Here is a 16,819-nt window from a genome sequence, read left to right on the forward strand (position 1 = left end):
AAAGCTATACCGGGCATGCCCGGGTGTCAAGGGCGAGCCTTGGAAAGGCGAGTCTGGACCTGCCCGGGCGTGTTTGGCTGCGGCCTGGCAAGTCGAGGCTGGGCGTGCCCGGGCGCTCTGGACGAGCACTGGAAAAGCGAGAGCGGGCATGCCCGGACGCTCTGGGCGAGCCCTGGAAAGTCGATAGCGGGCATGCCCGGACGCTCTGGGCGAGCCCTGGAAAGGCGATAGCGGGCATGCCCGGACGCTCTGGGCGAGCCCTGAAAAGGCGATAGCGGGCATGCCCGGACGCTCTGGGCGAGCCCTGGAAAGGCGAGAGCGGGCATGCCCGGGAAAGACGAGACCGGGCGTGCCCGGGAGGTTCGGGCGTGCCCGGGAACAGTGAGTCCGGGCATTCCCGGGAGAGGCGCATCTGGCCGTGTTCTGGCCGGTGCAAGGCGATTGTGTGCATCCAGCGGTAACCGCTACACACGCCCCTCCAGAATCGACCTGCACCGGCAGGGTCAATTTAAGGGGGGTCCGGATGACCCGGCCGAAGCGACCCCTGGAGGGTCGTGGGGAGGGGTCCGACGTGGTGGTGGGTGGTCGAGCGGGGGGAACTGTGGACGGGGGGCGGCCTCGCCGCGGAGGAAGGGCCAACCGTGGTGGTCGGTCGACGTCCATGTGCGCCGGTTTGAGGCGGTCCACAGAAATCCGGTCCGGCCGGCGCCGAAGTCGACGATGAAAGACTTGTCGCCCCGTCCGTCGCAGGACCCGGAAGGGCCCGTCGTACGGCGGCCGGAGTGGCCCCCGGTGTGCGTCATGACGCACAAAGACGTACTCCGCTGTGCGAAGCGCCGGGGGGACGTAGGACTGGGGGCCACCGTGGCGGGACGTCGGCACGGGGGCAAATCGTCGGGCGGCCTCCTGGAGGTCCGAGCGCTGGCGAGCGGCGGACCAGGGACTGGTAGCGTCGGGCACGAATTCGCCCGGGACGCGGAGCGGCTGGCCGTAGACGAGCTCGGCGGCGGACATCTGGAGGTCTTCCTTGGGGGCCGTGCGAAGGCCCAAAAGGACCCACGGCAGCCGGTCGGCCCAACCGTCGTCCTGAAGGCCGGCCATGAGTGCGGCCTTCATGGAGCGGTGAAACCGCTCGCACAACCCGTTGGCTTGGGGGTGGTAGGCCGTGGTGCGGTGCAGCGTGACCCCCAACGAACGGGCGACCGTGCCCCAAAGCTCAGACGTGAACTGTGGGCCGCGGTCGGACGAGATGTCTGCTGGTACGCCGAAGCGCGCGACTGAGGTGGCGATGAACGCCTGCGCCACGTCGGCGGTGGTGGTGGAGGCGAGGGGCACGGCCTCCGGCCACCTGGTGGTCCTGTCCACCATGGTGAGCAGGTGGGTGAACCCCCGCGAGGGGGGCAGGGGACCCACCAGGTCCACGTGGACGTGGTCGAAACGCCGTTCAGGCACGGCGAAAGGTGCCAGCGGGGCCTGGGTGTGGCGGTGGACCTTGATCCGCTGGCAGGCCGTGCAGGCGTTGGCCCAGTCGCGGATGTTTCGTCGAAGGCCGTGCCAGACGAAACGCGCCGACACCAGCTTCTGAGAAGCTTTCCGGCCCGGGTGAGAAAGGCCGTGGATGGAGGCGAAGATGCGGCGCTGCCAGGAAACGGGCACGATGGGGCGAGGCTGGCCCTGGGAGACGTCGCAGAGCAGGACGGTGCCCGCGAAGGGAATGTCGGCTAGGCGGAGGCCCGTGTCCACCACACGGAGTGCCTGCACCGAGGCGTCGGTGGTCTGGTCGGCCGCCATGAGCGCGAAGTCCACGCCGAGGTGGACCGCGTTCGCGCTGGCCCGAGAAAGACAGTCGGCCACGGCGTTGTCTTTGCCGGCGACGTGCCGGATGTCCGTGGTGAACTCCGACACGGCAGAGAGGTGGCGCTGCTGGCGGGCCGACCACGGCTCCGTGACCTTAGCCATTGCGTAGACCAACGGCTTGTGGTCGACGAAAGCCGTGAACGGGCGGCCCTCCAGGAGGTGTCGGAAATGACGAACGGCCAGGAATAGCCCGAGCAGCTCGCGGTCGAACGTGCTGTAGTTTAACTCGTTCGGCCGGAGTTGCCGGCTGAAAAAAGCGAGTGGCTGCCAAACCCCGTCCACCCATTGCTCATGGATGGCGCCCACCGCGTAGTTGGAGGCGTCCGTAGTGAGGGCGATGGGCGCGTTGAGCACCGGGTGAGCCAGCAGCGTTGCGTCGGCGAGGGCCCGTTTGGCGCTGGCGAAGGCCGCGTCCATGGCCGCGGACCAAACAATGTCATGCTTGGCCGGCTTGCCCCGGAGGGCCTCGTAAAGGGGCCGCATGAGCTGAGCAGCGCGGGGCACGAATCGGTGATAAAAATTCACCATGCCGAGGAACTCTTGGAGGGCCTTGATGGAACGGGGACGCGGGAACGTGGTGATGTCCTCGACCTTGGTCGGCAGCGGCACGGCCCCGGTCTTGGTGATGCGGTGGCCCAAAAAGTCAACGGTCGTCGCGCTGAAGTGGCATTTGACCGGGTTGACAATTAAGCCATGCTCGCTGAGGCGACCGAACAGTGTTCGGAGGTGGAGGAGGTGCTCGGCGCGGGACGTGCTGGCGACGAGGATATCGTCCAGATAGACGAAAAGAAACGGCAGGTCGCGCAGCACGCCGTCCATCAAGCGCTGGAACGCCTGGGCCGCGTTCTTGAGGCCAAACGGCATCCGCAAAAATTCGAACAGGCCGAACGGCATGATGACGGACGTCTTCGGGACGTCGGCCGCCCGGACAGGTACCTGGTGGTAGCCCCGTATCAGGTCAATTTTCGAAAAGATGACCCGTCCCGCCAAACGGGCGGAAAAGTCCTGAATATGCGGGATCGGGTACCTGTCGGGGGTGGTAGCGTCGTTGAGACGGCGGTAGTCGCCACACGGGCGCCATCCACCCCCCGGCTTTGGCACGATGTGCAGTGGCGAGGCCCACGCGCTATCGGAGCGCCGCACGATGCCGAGGTGCTCCAACGCATCGAACTCGGCCTTCGCCACGGCGAGCTTGGCCGGGTCGAGGCGGCGGGCCCTGGCGTAGACCGGCGGGCCCGTAGTGGGTATGTGGTGCTCAATCCCGTGCCGCACCGCGAACGGCCGAAAACGTCGGCCGCGTGAGGGCCGGGAATTCCGCGAGAAGGCGAGCGAACTCGTTCGCTGCCGGGAGGGCGCACGCCAGTTCGGTCGGCGCGGAGCTGCTCATCGTGCACACCAGGGAGCTGAAGGTCTCGGCGTTGACAAGGCGACGACGTTTGACGTCGACCAGCAGCCCGTGCACGCAGAGGAAGTCGGCGCCCAGCAAAGCCATGGGGACGCAGGCGGTCACAAAAGTCCATTGAAAACGCTGGCTGCCGAAGCAGAGGGTGACGACGCGTGGGCCGAAAGTGCGTATGGCCGAGCCATTAGCAGCGACCAAAGAGGGGCCGCAAACGGTGTCCCGCTTGTCCTGCTCGGAGGCGGGTATGACGCTCAGTTGGGCGCCGGTGTCACACAGGAAACGCCGCCCAGACGCTTTGTCCCGAATAAACAGCAAGTTGCCCGAGTGGCCGGCGCTCATGGCTGGGAATGAACGCCGGCCCGGCCGTTTCCCGACCTGCCGAAAGTGCACGGGGGCCGGCACGTCCGAGCCTTGTGTCCGAACCTGGCGTGGTAATAACACCACGCCCGGTCAGGTGGAGGCCCCGGCCGTCGTGTCGGAAGCGGGCGGTGCGGCGTGGCGGCCGCCAGTTGCACCGGCAGTTCGGCCTCCAACCGCGCAGGGCGCTCGGGTGTCGTGGGCGTCGCCTCAGACGGCGGCGGGCTCCAGGTAACCGCGCCGATGTGCTGGCCCGCCGAGGAGATCTTATCGGCTTCCCTGGCGAGGGCGCGGGAATCCGTGATCAACGTGCCAGCCAGGGCAAGGCGTACCGGGTGAGGCAGCTGGCAAAGGAACAGCTCGCGGAACAGAAAATCCGGAGAGTGCTCACCGAGCAACGAGAGCATATAGTCCATGCGCTCGGACGGGCGCGTGTCGCCGAGCTCGGGCAGAGCGAGCAGGCGCCGTGCGCGTGCTGCCGGTGAGAGGGCGAAAGCATCGAGGAGGAGTGTCTTCAGCGCGTCGTATTTGTCAGCAGCCGGCGGGTGCTCGAGGAGGCTCAAGGCGCGGGCCGCGGTAGCGGAACCGAGCGCCGCCACAACATGGTGGAAGCGGGTGTCGTCCGCGGTGATGCCTCGCAGGGCGAACTGAGAGTCCGCCTGAGCGAACCAAACAGCCGCGTGAGCCTCCCAGAAGGTAGGCAGTTTAAGCGTCACTGCCGTATCCATGTCGGTAGGTCACCAATGAAGGAACTGCGCTCCAACGCGAGTCGAAAGAATTGACGCGACCAAAGACGGAATTCGTCCGAGTTGCTTTATTGAAACAAAACAGCTCAGGTATTCTCCCAAGCCCGTTTATCGGGCAGCAATATATATACACATTTATGTCGGGAAGTTTGCCCGGCAAAAGCTATACCGGGCATGCCCGGGTGTCAAGGGCGAGCCTTGGAAAGGCGAGTCTGGACCTGCCCGGGCGTGTTTGGCTGCGGCCTGGCAAGTCGAGGCTGGGCGTGCCCGGGCGCTCTGGGCGAGCCCTGGAAAGGCGAGTCTGGACCTGCCCGGGCGTGTTTGGCTGCGGCCTGGCAAGTCGAGGCTGGGCGTGCCCGGGCGCTCTGGACGAGCACTGGAAAAGCGAGAGCGGGCATGCCCGGACGCTCTGGGCGAGCCCTGGAAAGGCGAGAGCGGGCATGCCCGGACGCTCTGGGCGAGCCCTGGAAAGGCGAGAGCGGGCGTGCCCGGGAACAGTGAGTCCGGGCATGCCCGGGAGAGGCGCGTCTGGCCGTGTTCTGGCCGGTGCAAGGCGATTGTGTGCATCCAGCGGTAACCGCTACAATGGTGTACTTTTGTTTCCACTGTCCGATCACGCGCTCAACATGAATGCGAACATGAGCAATTTCTCGTGTTTCATCAACTTCTCGTCGTGATAGCTGTTTTCTCCCCTTAGTGAATGCTGGAATTTTCAATTCGGCACAATAAATGCCAACAGAATCTTCAATAGTGAATCCTCGGTCTGCTAGAATAACGTCCCCAGGTAGAAAATTATTGAGGATTCCACAGTTTTCTGTGATGTATTTGTCTGAGACACGTCCACCCCATCCTTTGGAAATGTAAGAAATACTACCTTGGGGGGGTAATTGCTATAAGAAACTTAACAGTGTTGTGCTGTTTGTAGCTGCTCCAAGTCTGCGCTCGAGGTGAAGGTGAAGAACTTGAATCGTCCTCGTGTGTGGTGTTTGGTATCGCAGGAGGGTCACATGACTGGACCTGAATAAACAAACACCTCAGTACATGTCTGACCTCACCTGCTGATTCTGCCCCATCCATTACTATTTGTCCACTTCATGTCTAGTAAAACTACATTATCATCCTTCGCTTATAAGCCTTGTATCATCCATATTCACCAACATCATCCATACTCATATACGTCATCCATACTCATGTATATCGTCTACACTCACCTATATCATCCATATTCACCAACGTCATCCATACTCATCATCCATACTCATGTATGTCGTCTACACTCACCTATATCATCCATATTCACCAACATCATCCATACTCATGTACATCATCCATACTCATGTATGTCGTCTACACTCACCTATATCATCCATATTCACCAACATCATCCATACTCATGTACGTCATCCATACTCATGTACATCATCCATACTCATGTATATCGTCTACACTCACATATATCATCCATATTCACCAACATCATCCATACTCATCATCCATACTCATCATCCATACTCATGTACGTCATCCATACTCATGTATATCGTCTACACTCACATATATCATCCATATTCACCAACATCATCCATACTCATGTACGTCATCCATACTCATGTACATCATCCATACTCATGTATATCGTCTACACTCACATATATCATCCATATTCACCAACATCATCCATACTCACCATCCATACTCATCATCCATACTCATGTACGTCATCCATACTCATGTACGTCATCCATACTCATGTACGTCATCCATACTCATGTATATCGTCTACACTCACCTATATCATCCATATTCACCAACATCATCCATACTCATGTACGTCATCCATACTCATGTACGTCATCCATACTCATGTATATCGTCTACACTCACATATATCATCCATATTCACCAACATCATCGATACTCATCATCCATACTCATCATCCATACTCATCATCCATACTCATGTACATCATCCATATTCATGTACATCATCCATACTCATGTACGTCATCCATACTCATGTATATCGTCTACACTCACATATATCATCCATATTCACCAACATCATCCATACTCATCATCCATACTCATGTACGTCATCCATATTCATGTACATCATCCATATTCATGTACATCATCCACATTCATGTATATCGTCTACACTCACCGATATCATCCATATTCACCAACATCATCCATACTCATCATCCATACTCATGTACGTCATCCATATTCATGTACATCATCCATATTCATGTACATCATCCACATTCATGTATATCGTCTACACTCACCGATATCATCCATATTCACCAACATCATCCATACTCATCATCCATACTCATGTACGTCATCCATATTCATGTACATCATCCATATTCATGTACATCATCCACATTCATGTATATCGTCTACACTCACCGATATCATCCATATTCACCAACATCATCCATACTCATGTATATCGTCATACTCTTCACACTGACGATATCACATACTTGTGAAATTAAAGCAGAATAAATGCAACACGGGTGTATTACCGGTGACGAAGTGATGGCTGCAGACGCAGCTGTGGGGGTGGGGGGCGGGGGGGGTCGGCTCCCAGTCTTTCCTACTCAGCGCCGCTTTCCAGTCGTTTTTAGCGTGTTGTGTCGTCCGGAAAACGGTAGAATGACGATCCCGATCCCTTACGAAATCGGGCTGTACATCCGACAGCACAACATCTCTTTACCATCGTGTAGGGGGCGATTTATATGTGAGACGAGTTTCAAATTGCCGCCGTTACGTATGGTGGCAGAAGCAATGTTTTGCCACCCAAGCGGTCACGTGACTACCACGATGACGTCACATGCAGCTTCCCTATTGCGCTTCTGAAAGGTAGAATGTAATTCCATTTTGGATTTGCCAGTTATGTTTCTTTCACCACCCTTTAGGAAACGTTCATATAATATTACATCATGTACCTGGTTTGGGCAAATTATCACACTTCATTGCAGGGAACTGAAGTTATGACAACAGGGTGATGATATATTATATGATGGAGGGGTGGGGGGGGGGGGCGTGCCCCCAGACCATATATAATTGAAACTTTGAGGGTGTTGTGGCAGAGCAGAGCAGAAAAGACAAGTAGGCCTTGGGGTAGGCTTTAATCAACACAATGGTGGCCAGGTGCACAAGAAGGGGCCTAAGCAGGGCTTGAAGTCCTTAAGAGGGACCGTTGCATGGAGCGGATTGGACCGTCGGCTGAGCCGCTTTTATACAGTAATGATCCCAGGACAGGAAGTGAGGTCACAGGAAGTGAGGCATCAATAAAACTGGAATTATGTCAAAGGGCCCTTCAAGAACAGAAGGTGAAAGGTGCAGAGGAAATGAAAGTAAAAGGTGTGACAGAATGAACGTGAAAGGTGTAAGGCAACAGACATGAAGGGGCAGCTCAGACTCTCCTTTCAACCCTCTCTAGACTCCAGCAGACTGGACAGCCGACTTCTGCAGACTGATGTGCTCTCCTTTTATCTGCGGCCTACCGTCTCCCCTCACGGCACCACATTGGTGGAGTCTCGGCTAAGGGGGGGCCCTGGGGGGGACCCTCTTCTCTGATTGTGAATGGCGCCTTCGCCATCCCAATCCCAGTTGCAATTTGGAATTGGCTCTCTGCAGATCGGAGCGTGCAATGGTGTCGGGAAATGTTTTGCCGCACTGTCCCCCTTAATGATGATTGATGTGGTGTCCTCTGGTGCGGACTTCTTCAGTTCTTGAGAGGAAATGCATGAAGCCAGTTTGAGGAGATTTGGAAGGAGGACCAAGTGTTCTGTGCTGAGGTTTTTGTGGAGGAAAATGCAGGAAAGTGTGTTTACCCTGAGGGGCAAGTAATGGCTGCGGATGAGAATGTTGAAGTAGGAAAATAACATGTATTCGACATCCATGTACACACTCGCAACACATATCTGCTTACATGAACACAACACACGAAACGAGACGAAATAACGACTACGAAATGGTGGATGGAGTTGGCTGAGGACAGAGGGGAGTGGAGGAGGATCGTGGTCAAGGCAGGGCAGGAGTTTGGTGCCATCGGACCTCATCCCTTATATAAAGGGAAGAGGAGGTGAAAAAGAGAAGAAGAAGAAGAAGATACGGATACACATTTTATATTGATGTAAATTCGTAATTTGTAAATATTGGTGTTTATTCCACAATATTACAGGTTTAAGACTAGAAATGCTCATTTGTCCAACACATTGTGGTTAAAGATGCTCATCGTTACCTCAAGCAGATGATTCAGTTGTGGTTACTTTGGTGTAACTTTGGATAAGCATGTACATTTAGATATTTAAATGTCGGTACAACCTAAGAATTGTCATATTTTTCATCAAAGTGCTGATTGAGTGCGTGCGTGCGTGCGTGCGTCTGTCTCACCAATGTTAAACCTGGCCTGCTCGGTATTCTCTCATGTGAGGACTTAGCTCGTGTTGAGTAGGATTCCAGGTTCAAATCCCATCTACTTTGTCCTTTATCCACTAAAGCTCTTGTAATTCACATAAAAATCGAATGATGTTTTCCTTTACTATGGTCCTGCCTGCAATGGTTGTACAAGTTCCTCGATTGCGCGTGAGATTGCTGTTTGGAATAATCAAGAAATCCTAAAATCCCATCGTGTTATCGGTCAAAATATGAGATTGTGCTTGTATGAAGATTTACAAAAGTATCATTGTGTGTTAACAAATATGTATCTGGAGGAATGAGCTTGTTAACACTGGATTAGGAAGCCGAGTGTTTATGTGTTTACGTTTTGGTACTGATTTTCAGAAAGGCCCTAAAATAGGAGTTGGCTGCACCCCTCGGCCAACATAGGTGCCATGATTTCTTTTCTTTAACCCCAATTTATAGATTTCAGAACATTAACCAAAAATAAATGACCGTTCCTTCACAAAATCGGTTTATTTTATCAGGAGAATCCCTACCAAACCACAAAATGTCAAAAACACGCAAATCGTGCAATAAGTCGAGTATTTATTGTCCAATCGTAATAAAAACAAGACCGAAAGTCTAACAGTGGTGTAGCCGGGCTTGTAAAATATTATAAACCACAAATACGTATGATTAGCTTTTTAAACAGTCGCTAATGCTGTTTATAACATTAAACAAAGAAATTTGGAGGAATCAAGACATCCGTGAGGTAGGGTTTACTTACAGAACTGAGCAAAGATCTACTGTAATCTATTTACCCCACAAGGGTTGGGTTAATAAGCTATCAAAGAACTGAGGGAAGATCTACTGTAATCTATATACCCCACAAGGATTGGGTTAATTTCTTACTTCCACGGTTGTTAGTACCATACACCGCTTATCATTGATTCATGAACCATACACCGCTTCATGCATTAACTTTGTATTCACGACATTGGGATGAAAGTATTATGGTTATATTTACTATATTATTATTATTATTATTATTATGAAAACTATACGACTGAAACGATACGCTACTGCATTAAGAAACCTGGGCTTAATTTGTCTGAAACAGCCCGAAGTTGAGGCATGAAGCCTAAGGCCTATACGTATCGTATTGATGGAAGAGATGTAACGCCGATGCTTTCGATATTTGATGGTCATTTTAACAATCGGTTTGTTTGTGTTTCACACTGAATGAAAAACGTAAAGGTAGAGGATGGCAATCGTGATATATTGCAGGTTTGGCCTGAACGGCATAGGAATCAAAATGGCGGTGCGTGGAGAGTCGGCCGCAGCACCGCGCGATTGTGATATGTTACAGGTTCGACGATATGTTCGGCATGAACGGCATATAAATCAAAATGGCGGTGTGTGGATAGTCAGCCGCAGCACCGCCGTAATTACATCAGACGTAATCACATCACCTTGTCATGTGACCAAATCCTCAGCTCTGATTGGTATACGTTTGAGAGGACATACATACATACATACATACATACATACATACATATATATACAGACGGACAAACACTGTTCTGGACGGCTTTGCTCTCTGGGCTACGCCGAAAAAGTTTGGCACATGTATTGCAAACTATAGCCTACTAGAAAGAACATGATAAAATGAAAAAAACATTCCAGATGAAGAAAATAATGATTTTATGTTATATCTACCAAATTTACCCTGTTTTCCATGAAACAACAATAATAAGACATAAAACGTCATTTCCCCCATGGTTTTGGTAATTTTGCTGTACGGGGTACAGAGTTATGGAGTAAACAGTGTGAACAGTAATTTCTCTATTCAGGACCTCACTGTGTTTGATACCGTTTTGTTTCTAGCACCATTGTGCATGTGTGTGGCAATTTTTATGATGAATGGTCAATCAACACACGATACATAGCAGGAAACATGTTTTTCAGTCTTGCGGCTGGACAGCCATGATGAAATGCTGATTCTTCTGACAGAATGGACACTTTATATTTTTGATTAATGTTCTGAAATCAATAATTTAGGCTTCAATAAAAAAAGAAAAACATCATTAAACTAATGTTCTTGGGGGTGTAAACGAAACTTCAATTTATGAAAATCATCACCATGACACACTCGTAACAGGCGGACACAACCATCCTCGATCATGTTGTGGAGCTTTGTCGGTCGAGCCCCTCACTTTTTTCTTTTTAACAAATTTACATGATTATTGCATGAATGTGGTGTTGGGTTGGGCCCTGGTGTTGGGCTAGCGGCTAGGGTGCCAGCTTAGGATCCAAGGATCCTGGGTTCGAATCCCGGTCGATCGCTGAATTAACGCCAGGGGGGTTAACTCAGCCTGTCATCCTTCCGAGGTCGGCTATTTGAGTACCAGTTCACTGGTAATTCCCTGCTTGTCGTAAAAAAGGCGACAAAAAGGGTTGGCGTCAGGAAGGGCATCCGGCCGTAAAACATTGCTTCAAAAAGGGGACCAAAAAAACAACAACAACCACGGTCCCCGAAAAGGCCAACCCCCGCTTTGCGGGGAAAAATGGCCTCTAAACGGTGGTTTTATTGCATGAATGTGGACGGTGTTCCGTTCCAAAAAGTCAGGCCTGGTTTCCAGGGTGTTTCACGAATCAGGAATAAATGACTGAGGCCGAATAAAAATGTTCCTCCTCGTAAATGTATTTATTTATTTCACTCATCCATTCGGAGTAAAATATGTTTTTAACTGTTTTTTTTTTTGTTTGTTTTTTATACAAGATCGAGGCTCGTGAAAGAGCTAACATTAATCACACAAAAAGACAAACCGACACACAAAACACAAAAAACAAGGGGAGCGGCAGACAAGATGGGGAGAGAGGGGGAAGGACACAAACACAACATTTGAGAGCAGGGACATCGGGAGGACTTGGGGGGAGGTGGGAGAGGAATAAAACATATGAACACTGCAAGGACTCTGGGGTGAATTACCGGGGGTAGAAAAGATCAAGGTTTTCAATGGGGGAAGATAGATGGTGGTGAACAGCTGTTTTAAAGACCTGGAGGGAGGAGTGGGATTGAAGGGAGTGGGGGAGTTTGTTCCAGAGGCGGGAGAAAAGGGGAATGAAAGAGTGAAGGTGAGCAGAGATCCTAGACTTTGGCAGTTTAACCATAAGAGGGTTGCAGGCAGATCTTGTGCGACCTGAAGGAATATTGGGGGGACAGAGCACAGAGAGAGCTGGGGGAGCAAGGCCGGAGAGGAGTCGGTAGAAGACAGAAAGACCACCAACCTGCCTGCGGTGAGTGAGTGAAAGGCCCTCGGAGTTGACTACATCGCAGGAGATTCCAATGATTCTGAAAGCTTTGGCCTCAACAGCGTGAAGCCGAGCAAGGTGTGAGGCAGGAGCACCAGCCCAGAGGGGGGAACAGTATTCCATTGAGCTGCGGATGAAAGCCTTGTATGTGGTGAGGAGCTCAGGTGTGCCAAGGAAGGACTTCGCACGACGGAGGATGCCCAGTCGGCGACTGGCTTTGGAGGCCAGCTTGGAAATGTGGTTTTCCCAAGAAAGATCATGGCAGATAGTGAGACCCAAAAGCTTGAGCGACAGAACTTCTTGGAGAGGATTGTTGAGAAAGTAGATGGGAGGGTTGTCCAGTCGGTCCTTTCGGAGAGACATTGTAAGAGTGTGAGATTTGTCAGGATTGAAAGACATGTTCCACTTGTTTGACCAGTCTGTGATTTTGTCCAGGTCTGCAGAGAGTGAGGAGGCTGCAGACTGCTGATCTGAGGGATGAGGAATGGAGCGACAGAGAGTAGAGTCGTCAGCAAAGAGATAGAGAGGATTTTCAAGAGAGTCAGAGAGATCATTGATGAAGACCAGAAAAAGCACAGGGCCCAGAACACCACCTTGGCGAACTCCAGCCTGAACAGGAAGAGGAGATGAGAGATAACCATTCAGGGCCACACGTTGACTACGACCAGAGAGGAAGTCCGCCAGCCATGCGTGGAGATTTCCATGGATACCAAAGGAGGAGAGTTTGGTGAGCAGAGCAGGGTGCCAGACCGTATCGAAGGCACGTGAAATGTCAAGGGAGACAGCTCTAATTTCCTGTTTGGCGTTGAGGACCTCCATCCATTGTTGAGAAAGCAGAAGTAGCATGTCCAGAGTAGAGTGACCAGGTCTGAAACCAAATTGATGATCAGAGATCAAGCCATTGGAGAAGAGGAAAGATTTAATATCTGAAGCAATGATGGATTCCATGACTTTGCTGATAATTGGGAGAAGGCTGATTGGTCTGTAGTTGCTGGGATCTGTTTTTGCACCTTTTTTGTGCAAAGCGGTGATGTTGGCTGATTTCCAAGCAGATGGCAGATGACCTTGAGCAAAAGAGAGGGTGAAGAGAATAGAAAGAGGGAGTGAAAGAGCAGAAGAACATGATTTTAGGACCCGTGGGCTGATGCCGTCAGGACCAGTTGCAGAATCAGAGTCGAGGGTTGACAGAAACTTTTCCACCTTGTCAGGAGGAAAGGACACAGAGTCCAGGAGCAGCTGGGTACGACTGGGTACGGTGGGTACAGAGAGGGATGGGTTTGGTACACAAGATTTAGAGGCAAACACAGAGTTGAGACATTCAGCTTTTTCACGTGCGGAGTCAGCCGTTAAGCCGTTTGAGGTGAGGGAGGGGATGGAGGGGGAACAAACACCAGAAACAGATTTGACCAGACGCCACCAGGATTTGGAAGAGGGAGACAGATAAGAGAGTTCGGTCTTGAGAACGGTGAGATATTGTTTCCTGGCTCTCCTGAGGGTGGACACACACTTGTTTCGGGCTTTGTGAAAGGAAATGAGATTTCCTTCCGTTGGATTTGCTTTCCAGGAGACGAAAGCAAGTTGTTTCAGGGCAACAGCCTCACCACAAATTCCGTGTACCATGGACGGGAGGAAGGGTATGACAACTGAAGACGAGATGGGATAAATCTGTGCATGAGAGAGAGCAATTTACTTTGAAAGAATTCCCAGGATGAGTTGATGTCAGAGGCGGTAGAGATGGGAGACCAGTCCAGATGATTGATGGCTGCTTGAAGACCGTGCCAGTTGGCCTGAGTGAAATGCCAGACTCGTCGATGCTGAGGAGGCTCTCTGAGAATGGTCAGAGAGATGTCCACTTTGACAAGCACATGATCAGATGAGCCGATTGGAGCAGAAGAAGAGCAGCAGACATTTTCAGGGAAGTTTGTCATAAGCAAATCCAGAAGAGAAGATGCTCTGTTGACTGAGATCCGGGTCGGGAAATTGACAGATTGTGTCAGTCCCAGTGAGTCGCAGAAGTCCTTTGCTGAAGAGCCATGGCTGGTGAGAGAGGTACCCACACCCAGCCAACTGGCATGGTGACAATTGAAATCACCACATATGAGGAAGAGAGAGTTGGGATGGGTAGATAGAAGTTGGTCCATATTATCAGACAGTGAGATGTAGATGGAGTCATCGCTGTTTGGTGGACGGTACAACACACATATGAACAAAAGGTGGGAGCGAAGGGGAAGCCGTAGCCAAAGGTATTCCTGGGGGTGAGGTGGAGAGAGGGCAGTGGAGGGCGAGTGAGGAAGAGAGCTTTTTATAAAGATAGCAACCCCACCTCCAGGACGAGGCTCAGGTCTATCATACCGGAGGAGGGAGTAACCTGGGAGAGATACCAAGGCATCAGAGACATCATGAAGGAGGAAAGTTTCTGTTAAGCAGATCACATCTGGTTTGTCAGAAGCAACCTGTATGGAGAGGTCAGTCAAGTTTGAGCGAAGGCCCCAGATGTTTGAGGTCCATACCGTTAATGAAGAGGAAGGGGGAGCATCGGGTCCAGAACAGGGGGGGGGGAGGGGTAGGGTAAGATGTGGAAGAGGAGGAAGAGGTAGGGAGAGCTGTTGAAGGTGTGTCAGAGATTTCAGAGATTTCAGAATAGCTTGGAGAAAGGGAAGAATGGGGCGGACAAAAGGTTTGATGGAGATTGGGTGAGGCACAGTGAGGTGTTATTTGAGGAGGGGAAGAGCGAGGCAGAAGGTTGGGGGAGATGAAGGTGAAAGTTGGAAGGGGGAAGAAGCAGGGAGGCTGCTTTGAGGAGGAGGGGTGAGAGGGGAGTCTAGGAGGGGAGGAGCGAGGGAGAGTCTCGGAGGGGAGGGGTGTGGGGGGAGTTTAGGAGGGAGGGGAGGGAAGGGGCAAGGGGGGAGATTTGAAAGGGATGGGTGATGGGGAGGATTTGGAGGGGAGGGGGTGAGATTGGATTTTGAAAAGTGTACGATTCATGGGAAACGAACATTTTTTGCAAAATGAGTTTGAGACCTTCGAGTCAAAAATACGTTTGAGGACACTGGAGGAGGGATGGAGTTCTGGATAGTTTAGGGAATGTAGAAAGGAGGAACTGTAAGAGATGGTATTATATATATTTTTTGGAATGAATAGATTTGGTGAGCAAGACGAAAGCATCCTTTTGTAGGAAAAGAAGAAAATGGTGTTATAATATATGAGAGAAAATAGTTGTTCAGGGGAGAGATTATACATTTCTAACCGCGTGATCGCGAACGAAGAACGAACGAACAAAAAGAACAACAAATAAACGAATAAGACCTGGGAAGGAAATATTTTTGGGGGGTTTTTTTTTTTTTTTGTGAGTAGAGATATTAAACAAGGAGGTACGGGGTGAACGACTGGGACGAAACAGAGAACGAAAATAATTTCAGCGCATTCGACGAATCGCTGAGAGAAAAACAAAACCACAAGGTCGGAGACGGTACGGTAGCCTAAGCCTACGAGTACTAGGCCGCAGAATACTCGATACGCATTAACCGACGATTGTGTATACATGTACGAAAAATTAGCACCGAAAATTTTCCAAAAGATACGCTATAGGTACACACACCGAAAGATAGATACAGTCTCGACAAAAACACGATTGTGAAAGATCACTTAGCTTCGAGAGCGTGAGCGCATGGAACAGCTTCGAAAAGACGTGACCTCGCCGTGATCTCGCAAGATCAACACCAAGTTGTTGAAAGTTGTTCCTAATTAGTATTGTGAGATGAAGAATTGGAGTTTTTGATGATCTTAATGGTATTTTTGCCTGCTTTTATTTTACAGCTTTGTCTGCATCCCAGTGTGACCCTGAAAATGTGGAGGAAGAACTTGGGGAAAGCATGTCAAGTTCCAGAGGCCGTGGCAGAGGTCGTGCCAGAGGTCGAGGCCAAACTTCTCAGACACAGAAGAGGGGTGGGAGAAGGAAGGGTGTTTTAGAAAATGAGGAAAAGGATCAAAAGAAGAGGACGAGTCGTCGTAAAGGAGCGAGTCAACGTCCTCAAGATGACGCTGCATTAATGCAAGAGAAGACTGGCTCAATGGAATGTCCCAATGATGAACCTTCGAGCAGCTTCTCTTCTTTCAATGGCAATGTTGAACAATCGAATATGGCAGAACATGAGGAAGAAGGGAAGGGGAATAAAGGGTCAGGTAAACGAGGTAGACGGAAAAAAGGGCCGCAAGGGACTCGGAGAGTAAATGAAAGCAGAAATTCAAATGAGGATGATTGTATTTTGCCTCCTGAGGAATTGACTGTCGATACTCAACAAGAAGCTGATCATGCAAAGAAACCTTCCCAAAGGAAAAAGGGAAAAGAAACGAAAAAGACAGAGTTGAAAAGTCAGTTGGATCGGGGGTGTACAGAAACCTGTGAGAAAGGGCAAGAGGGGCAACTGGAAAATGTTATCAATATTGAAGGTAATGGGGGTGAAGGCCACAATGCGGTTATGGAGGAGAGGCGTATCGTCGACAACGCCACAGAGTTTGAGAATAGGTCCTTGCTCACTCAGGTCGGTGATTCCATGTCTGGAGACCCAGTAAAAAGTCCTGCAAAGGATGGAAAAGTCCTCGGAGAGGTTCAGGTTGAAACAGATGATCAATTGGAAGTCTCGATGCCATCAGTTGGAGTTTGTACAGAAAGCAGGACTGATGATGAGAGTGAGATGACAGAGGCACACGGGGATGTTGGTACTGTGCAAAACCAGCATAG

The 16,819-nt window shown here is 51.1% G+C and overlaps 1 long non-coding RNA gene across 1 annotated transcript in view; it reads left to right on the forward strand.

Annotated features, from left to right (window-relative positions):
* LOC144894226 (uncharacterized) overlaps window positions 1–15,984 on the forward strand; it is a 28,453-nt gene extending 12,469 nt beyond the window's left edge. The window contains exon 3 of the long non-coding RNA XR_013624888.1: window positions 15,895–15,984. This is a non-coding gene — a long non-coding RNA (uncharacterized LOC144894226). The remainder of the gene's footprint in view (window positions 1–15,894) is intronic.
* The last annotated feature ends 835 nt before the right edge of the window (window positions 15,985–16,819 follow it).

The sequence above is a fragment of the Myxine glutinosa genome, chromosome 11 (genome assembly GCF_964187855.1).
Source record: "Myxine glutinosa chromosome 11, kmMyxGlut1.1, whole genome shotgun sequence".
NCBI classification, from domain to species: Eukaryota; Metazoa; Chordata; class Myxini; order Myxiniformes; family Myxinidae; genus Myxine; species Myxine glutinosa.